Here is a 9535-nt window from a genome sequence, read left to right as displayed (position 1 = left end):
TTCAGCCGGCTGTCGACCAACACCCCCAGGTCCTTCTCTGCTGGGCAGCTTTCCAGCCACTCTTCCCCAAGCCTGTAGCGCTGCATGGGGTTGTTGTGGCCGAAGTGCAGGACCCGGCACTTGGCCTTGTTGAATTTCATACAGTTGGCCTCAGCCCATTGATCCAGCCTGTCCAGATCCTTCTCTAGAGCCTTCCTACCCTCAAGCAGATCAACACTCCCTTCTCAACTTCCCTGAGGATCCTGTTCCAGTGACTGACCACCCTCTCAGTGCAGAACCTTTTCCTAATGTCCAGTCTGAACTTCCCCTGATGCAGCTTCATTCCATTAAGAGAGTCACTATTTCCTAGGATAAAAGCTGTAAGCATTATAAATACTCATAAATACTTATTATAAAGCTGGGATGATCCCTAGGCTTATGAGAGGTAGAGAGAAGTGTAAAAAAAAAGTGAAAATTTCTTGAATTTTTAAGTTAGCTATTTCAAACCTCTATGCTGGATTTATTAATAGCATATGTCTATGGTACAATACTTCAGTGGAGTTTGAGGTACCCAGTCATCATCTCAAAATGAGTTAGCTCTGATACTAGAAGGAAACTAGCATTAGCATTCTGTGTGGACACATTAAAATAACCCGTGCAGAGTGCTTACTGTTTTAGCTAGATTGTTACCATCATCCAAACTGAATTCTTTAAAGACAGCTTGTATAGTAACCTGCACACAAATGCCATGTAAATAAATGTGAGATAATCATAAAAAAAAAGCAGCAAGGAAAAAGTTGTAAACACTGAACGGCCACTTAGTACAATTGCAGATATGGACTGATCATGAATAAATTTTCACTGGTTACTAAAAGAAGGTGTTTGTCCATCAGAAGAGTGAGATGTGGGAGCAGCCTTCTTCAGAGGATTACAGTCAAGCTTCATAACGTATTTCAAGTGGAAACTGATAGTTGAATGATGATAATGTTGATGTTGTTTTGGACTCAATGGTCCGGAAACTCTTTTCTACTTGCAAGACAGAGAAGCTCAAGGACACCTACATCTGGAAGAAGAGCTTGTGTGCCAGAAAATGAGTTTTTCTCTCCCCTTTTCGCTCTTTCTGTACCTCACTTGGTCTAACAAAATATTGTTACTGTATGTTGGTGTAAACTTTGCCTTTCCCATGTTTCTACTGAAGATTATAATTGCAAGTTTTTATCTTACTTCTGAATTTTATGAGGTTCCTACATCTACGTTTTAATGACCACTGTTTTCTATTGATACATGTTTTTATGTATCATAGTCTTTATTACAGTTTCACTGGATTTTGACTAAAACTTAATTTTATTTGCATTATCCATTTCTATTAAGTAACGAATTTATTGAATTTAAGTGCTAGGGTTTTCCTCCCAAATTTCCAGCTTTTAAAGAATTTCCATATGGAATGTAATAGAGGAAGTCTATCCTATCCTATTGCATGAATCAGTAAAATAATAAAACAATGCAGCTTTCTGAGTTCTGAGGTTGTAGAAAGCTAAAACTATGGTGCTAGATTTTTGCTTGTTTGGTTAACCAGTGTATTGAAAATGTTAATGACTCCTGTTGCTTGTTATAGTTTTGATCTCACCACTTACGGTGAGGCTAATCTTGGATTTATGTTATTTACTTTTCAGCTTTATGATGATTTCAAATGATGCTGCAGGACAAAGATGTACTACTGTGCATTTAAAGTTCAATTCTCTTTGCATTCCCCATAGTGACAGTCTGGGATAAAAATGTATTGAAAATGTTAATGACTCCTGTTGCTTGTTATAGTTTTGATCTCACCACTTACGGTGAGGCTAATCTTGGATTTATGTTATTTACTTTTCAGCTTTATGATGATTTCAAATGATGCTGCAGGACAAAGATGTACTACTGTGCATTTAAAGTTCAATTCTCTTTGCATTCCCCATAGTGACAGTCTGGGATAAAAAGCATAAATAGGACACCAAAGCAAGTTTGTACATTATTTTACTTAATATTGAATAGGATTTTTAAGGTTTTATACTCTAACTGTCCTTGACACAGATGTATTTGGACTCTACAGGCACATTCACAGCTAGATGTTATTGTAACTATAATAGCATTTGTGATATGAAAGGTTGCCATTTTTCATTGTCAGTGACTGTCTATGAAGTGCATGTGACAACAGGAGAACTGTGGAATGCTGGAACTGAGGCTGATGTCTATATTTCTGTCTATGGAGAAAGAGGTGATACAGGATCAAGACAGCTGCTCAGGTCACAGAAACCCAACAAATTTTTAAAAGGACAAGTAAGTGAAAGACAGGGCATTTTCTGATATGTTTGGCTGGCTGTTCTCTCTCAAGTGGGTGGTTACCCCAGGCAAGGTGCAATTAGAAAAGAGATAATTACTGCATTCCAGTATTTCCCCCAAAATCCATAATTAAGCCAAAAATACTTTCTAAAGTTATACCAGTGCTTTTGGAAGACAGAATTTTCATTTATAAAATAGGTAAGCTGTGTACTTTTGTTCTCCTAAAAATTTGATTTGAAGTGAAGAGAAAATGAAACTTTACATTTTATAGCTGCATTTCTAATGTTGAAATCTGCTGTAATTTGTAATTGTTTAGCCAATTAAGCTTTCAGCAGGTTTTTCTTTTCTGACTCTGATCCCATTCATTTGAACGGAACTACTCCCGTTAGCAAAGTGATCAGGCTTACTTACTTCTTTTATTTCAGGAAAGCTGTCCTCCTTGGTTAGTTCTCACTTTATCATTAGCTGGTATTTCAAAGGATGATCTTGACAGCAGAGTTCTATGGGTTTATGGGTCTTCAGGATTCCACGGCTGAAGAATGCTCTGCTTTTTAGTCTTTACTGAAATTTTGTTGATTGATTACAGACTGACATCTTTGCTGTTGAAGCTGTGCACCTGGGACATTTGTACAAGATTGTTATAGGACACAACGGTCTTGGATCAGGTCAGAAATCTCTCTATATAGTCACTGAATACTGCCTGCAAAGTTATTAACCTTTTCTTTGAAATACAATATGTATTTCTAAAACTGAATGTATGGAAACATTTTAGAAGTGAAAGACAAAGGCTTCTAAGGAAACCATTCAAGTGACACAGCTACCTTATTGTATCATCACAAATTTCAAATATTTCGTGTTCACTTTCACTATACTCTCAACCATTATGTGAAGGACACCGTCTGCTATTGTTCTGTCATTTTTGACTAATCCCTATGGAAAAACTGTGAAGAGGGAGAGTGTATGATAAGATTGAATATGTCTTGTGCAGTCTTTGTTATAGATAAAATGGGCTATTATAATTTCAGTTACACTGTAAAGATGCAGTTGGAGATTTTGGCTGCACTATCTTGTCATTAGACACCCAATTAATGGTGAAACTCAAATTGCTTGCAGTCACAAGACCTGTTTTTCAAACTCTTAAGCCTAAATATTGTAAAACATAGCAGCTTATTTTGAGCCATGATAAGCTGCTATCTAATCTTGTTAATATTTTGATTAGCAAAACAAATAAGTCTCAAACAATGACTATGTTAAATGAGGGGGGCATGTGCAGCACTCAGGGCCATGACAGCCAGGGAGGGACCTAGCAGCTTGCAGGCCCATAAGCAAGCTCTACGGTACCTAGAGCAGGTACTGTCTTCTCTCCAGCCATCAGGGCAGCCATGACTCTGGCAACCTGCCGGTGGAGCTACAGATTTTGCAGTTCCCATAGAAGACACAAAGCCATAGGAAGTCAGGCTTCATTAAATCTGCCTCTCATGAACTAACGTTGTTTGTTTTAATTTAAATTTATTCTAAGGAAACGGCTGGTTTCTGGACAAAGTTGTAATCAAGGATCCTATAACGGATTTGGATTATACTTTTCTTTGTCACAGGTTGGTGGCATTACATTTGGGTTAGGTTTTTAATAAATTTGTAATTATTCTTAGTTTTTCTTCTGAAATGTCCTGTCAAGGGAAATATGTGTTTCCTAAAAAGCAAGCTGAAAAGATCTGATTCTTTTTACAGCTCTCTGAGTTGTACCTGTCCCAAATCTCTGGTGCATTTGAGCTAATGAAAAAGCAATAAAAAGTTCTGCCTGGGAACTTTCCATTCTTGTGCCTTCTGAACTATTCAAGATGTGCTTTTTTGACACATTCCTCATATTCAACACTTTGGATCTGACATCAGCAGGTCCATCCATTCTTCCATGTCATGCGATGCAAGGCTTTTCAGAAGAGTGGGTTGCTGTCTCTCTAGCAGACTGATCCTACTTTACTGAAGTTACTATGGACATTAACTTGGGGTTCAATGAGCTCAGGATCAGACTTTAAGAACTTGTGAAACGGCTATCACAAACACAGTTACCTGACCACATCTCTTTTTCTCATTTGCCTTGCAGCCTGTCACTGAGCTGCAACGTAATTTGAAGCAATCCTAACTTCCCTGCCTTCTCCCCTGCAGATGCTGCTGCTCTGAATCTTCTGTTCTATAGTTTGTTTCTAATTTTATCAACGCTTGATTAATTCCCAACACCTTACAGAAAAATTATAATTGATAAAGATCAGTGCAAATATTAGGAATGGTAAAGTCCAGTCACGTATGAATCTAGCTGCAGCTTGCCAGTGGCACCTCAATTCTATTTCCTCTTCTCACTTCTCTGAGTGAATAAATAACTGCCTGAGACAGCTCGGAGTGAGCGATGTGCACACTGAAACTGATTTATGTGTGAGTAAGGGCTTTCTGCCCACCAGATACAGCACCTCATCTTTGCCTGACCTAATTTTTATTCTGTATTCTAGATGAGATGAACTGCTATGAAGAGATCTATAATGCTAGCTTCATGCATAATTTAGGGAGAGTTCAAATCCATTTCAGGCAGAAAAATACAGGGTATGTGCTAGTTATTGTTAGAGCCTGACGCCGTGCTTGCTGATCTTGCTCCTACAGGGTGTGAATCCTTTTGAGTTAAATGGAGTTAGACTTAACTTATGTAAGTAGATGTGAAGCAGGTACAACGGCATTGTAAAAGTACAGTTCAGACATGGTAAAATTGTTGCCTGTGTTGGATTTGCCTCCCTATATAGGGATTTTCAGGACATGGAACAATTTGCATCCTGCTGTAGCCTTCTTGCAGACAGGAAGAGCAAACATCATTAAGTCTGCACATTTTGTTATCGATCTGGGATCAATATGACTTCTCTGATTTGTAATAATTGGCTTAGGCCCTTGTACCTCAGTCCAGGAAAGCATTTATTTATAAGCTTCATCAAGAAAAAACAAACAAACAAAACCATTTTTGCCAAAGTCAATCTCTTTTCACTAAAGCTGGATTTTTGTGTTGCTGTTTGTCAGCCTTGAGACTTTAATAAATAGAACAGGAAGTATTAGTATGCAAGTGCCATGTGTATGGCATGTCCCCACAAGCATTGTGGGAGTTGCCAATCAAGGTTATATTACTGAAATGGGTTCTGGCTTTTAGGTGGCTGGACCAGGGGCAGGATGATGGCAATATTGCTAGAGAACTGACTGTGACAGATGCCAGCACGTTTCCAGGAAGTAAGTGAAAATTGGTGGGGAGGAGAACCCAGCTTCACTGCAACTGTGTCAAATGGAATGAGGACGTTCTGTAAATTAATTACACGGTTTTTATCTGTACAGGACAAGAGCTGGAACTCAAGAGAGAGGAAACTGTAAGAACATACCTTTTTATTTTTATTTAAACCATTCAAATTATTCTTTGAGTGAAATCAGGTCAGCTGTTGTCATGTATGTCAAATTCCTGTGTATCACCTTCTCATAAGTCTTTTCTGCTTGTTGTTTACAAAACTAGTGGGCTGCCGAAAAGTGGAAATTTCAGGAAGGCAATACACTTCAGTTTTACAACAGTCTCACCCGTGGCTTCATTTGCCTCAGTCCAGATAGCAGAGTTGATGCTCGTGGTGACAAGAAAAACAAATATGGTAAAGTATTTTTCATGTGGATGTATGCATAAAAGATACGAGAAAGGAAGACTTTATAGTTCACTGTGATCTCATATAGTGATTCCTCTAATGAATAGGAGTAGATAATTATAACAAACATTTTCCTTACTTAAAATATTTACATGTATTAATGACTATAAGAACTCAGAAATTATGTTTGGTTTACATATAAAGCACAAAAAAAATCTCATATTGTGTCTCGTCACTGGCTTTCGCTTACCAAATAGAAACTTCTTGTCATCTGCAGTTTAATGGTCCCATGGAACTGCCATGGCAAGGATAGCTACAGTCTTTTGTAACTAGATCCATCTAAGCTAAAAATTAAATTTCCAGGTATAGTTCACTAACAGGGAGTGTGTATATATATATATATAAAATTTCATTTTCTTCCGTCCTTGTCTTTGATTTTAATGGCACTCTTCCAGTTCCTCCTCTTTATCAGCTTCCATCCTATTGTGTTACTAACACTTAACTATAATACGTATCATATTAGGCACACATATTTTTGTTATCTTTGTAGTGATGGAGCTGCTCAGCCTTTCTGACATCTTCCCAGGGACCTTACACACATCTTTTTTTGAGGTGATAGAACAGAATCTTTCAGGACACACCAAAGAGTGCATGGAGAGCAGTACAATCAATACTCCTTAGCATAACCTATAAAGGCATCTTAGAAAAGCTGCACCAGAAAACTCAAATGTATAATATGGGAGATCAGTAATATTACAAACATTGAAAGTGGGTGTTACTCTGTTTTACTAAAGCTCTTCTTATTAGTTAGCAGTTTTGGTCCTTGAGTTCAAAGTATTTGGTGACTCAAATTTGATTAAGTCAAATCTCCTATCTACAGCTTTAGGATTTGCAAGTGTCTTAAATGCCTGAAAGCAGTTGCACAGCACGCTAGTGTCCTTCCTCCAAGGAGATACATTTAGGAACACAAACTGTGAATTACTTGGTGACAGACCAAACTATCTGCTTGTAGGAATTTGGTCTCTAATCTGCACTGATACAGTAAGCACATCTTTGTTGTTTTTTAAAGCTGTGTCTTCAACTGATGGATTGTATCTGATTTGATTTAGACAAATCAGGTCATTTAGACACTGCGGAGTTCATAATCTTCTAACATGCAGAATTCAAGTTCAGACTGCAGACTCTTTCCCGATTTTCATCCAGATGCACTTTCATTTCTACAAATCAGTGCATTTCTAATGGTATTTTTCCGACATCAACATGTGACATTTTTATTGCATTCTGTACCTTTTTGGTACATTTTTACATGCTAGATGTAAAATTCATTTGAGTGTTTTCTCCACAATTTTAAATGAGTAATGTGTATAATTGTGCAAGTACCAAACCTGATGCACAACTACTAAATATCAGTAAAGATGATAAATATAATTAAATATATTAGAAAGACAGATCAAAACAAAATTGGTATAAACTGGCTGTTAATTAATTTAGATTGTAAGTCAGAAAAATTAGTAGTGTGATCTGCAACCTCCCAAGGATTTAGTAATACTAAGGAATTAAACTGGTAATCAAAAAGAGCTTGATTTTTCTGAACAATATGATAAAGTTGCCCTGCTATCTAGAGGAACAGTTAGTGACACAGGAATAACCATGTATTCTTTTTTTATAGTTCAGAGTACAAAACAAACACAAGTACAAAATGAATGCAGGCACCTATTATGCAACTTTTCTGCCTTCAGAACAATATCTTTCTCCCTTAACTTCTTTCAGATTTGTTTGTTTTACTTATATGTGCAGTAATTTACAAAGCATTTAGAATAGTCATGTGCAACAGAAGTCCACAAGTGCTGACTTGGGAACTGTTGTTTAAATTTTCATTTAGGGGCCCTGCTTCCTTGCGTGTACTTTGGAATAAAGTCCTCTGACATAAATTATCTACCTGTCTTTCCTAATAGAAAACTCTGCATTTCAGATACTGGTAGAACTGTTTTTTTGCCTTCAGCAGATCTAAAGCAATATAATTCAAAGGCCTTCAAACTGGTGATGGCAAATTATATCAGATGATGATTTGGTCTAGGGTTTTTTAATTTCTCAGGAAGCTTTATCTCTACCTGAAAGCAGAGACCTATTGTGACAGTTATGTGTCCTCCCTATCTTGCCCCAAGGACTAGAAACCCCATCTGTATTTTATGATTTGTGGCATCATCCCAATGGGCACAATGATCCTTGGCTGTATAATTGTCATGGTCCCAATGACACCCCAAAAATCTTATGTTATGGACACCTCAGGAGTCCTCCAGAGACAGCTGCACCTTACAAATGGGCAACATAATGTACTGGTAGAACAGTTTAAAAAAATCAGCTGTTGCTGTTGGGAACAATAAAAATGGCACTACTTTAACTTTCATCAGTATTTTGTATCTGTAAGCGGTAATTGTTTGGAAATTTAAAATTTTAGAAGCCATAAGCTGTGCTGCAAGATTTGCTTTACAAATTCTAATAAGGATACAGAGAAAATGAATTATCTTTTCCTACCTGAAAACTTTATGTTCCCTACATGATCTGTTATTTATCATGTAAATTCATTGCTATAGCCCAGTTCATTACGCTGGAGTCCTCAGCTCCTTTTTATGGATTTTTTTTTTTAAAACATATACGCTGATCAAAAGAAACTTGTTCCTTATCATTAGCTCTCAGGGTTTTTCTTCTCAAGGCAGTGAAGAAGGCAGTGAAGTAGGCAGTAGTCTCTAGAGGCCCTTTCCTGAAGGGATGAAGGGGATTCATTGATCAGAGAGGTCAACCTGTTGAGTTAAACACTTGATTCATTCTTTTCCCTTGAAAATGATAAATCATCAATTGTAATTAAATGCAAATATGAATTAATATACTCTCATACTTCTAACATTTTTTTCATTTAACTCTTAGGTCTTTTTGATATAAATGTCAAAGGGAGAAATATATGTATATTCAGCAGTCATCAGATGCCACGTCTTGCTCTTGCTCTTGTCAATGGCCATGTAATTGGAAAGGTAGGAAACGCTGTTACTGATTTCTGCTTCGTAATTATATTTCACTGCCTGATTAAAAATAATGCTGTTTTTAATCTGTCTAATAATTGTGCTTCCAGTCAGATAAAGAGCTAAGGATTGCAGAACTGAACCCAGGAAATTGTCAGTGAAGAGGCAAATTCAGACATAAGGCTTTGTCCATTTTCTTACAGTTTACATTTTACTCTTTGGTAGGATTTTTTAATAGACTAAATTATTTGATGCAGGAATACCAGGCCATTCCAAGCTGTAATTTATATTGGCTTGCCACATATTAATGAGGTACCTGGAACGCCCTCATATCTTGTTGACACACCAGAGGGAAGGGATGCCATCCAGAGGGACCTGGACAAGCTCGAGAAATGGGCCCGTGTGAACCTCATGAGGTTCAACAAGGCCAAGTGCAAGGTCCTGCACCTGGGTTGGGGCAACCCCTGGTATCAATACAGGCTGGGGGATGAAGGGATTGAGAGCAGCCCTGCCGAGAAGGACTTGGGGGTACTGGTGGATGAAAAGCTGGACATGAGCCAGCAATGT

The sequence above is a fragment of the Aptenodytes forsteri genome, unplaced genomic scaffold, assembly GCF_000699145.1.
Source record: "Aptenodytes forsteri isolate BGI_AS27 unplaced genomic scaffold, ASM69914v1 Scaffold139, whole genome shotgun sequence".
NCBI classification, from domain to species: Eukaryota; Metazoa; Chordata; class Aves; order Sphenisciformes; family Spheniscidae; genus Aptenodytes; species Aptenodytes forsteri.
Note: the sequence above shows the minus strand (reverse complement) of the source record.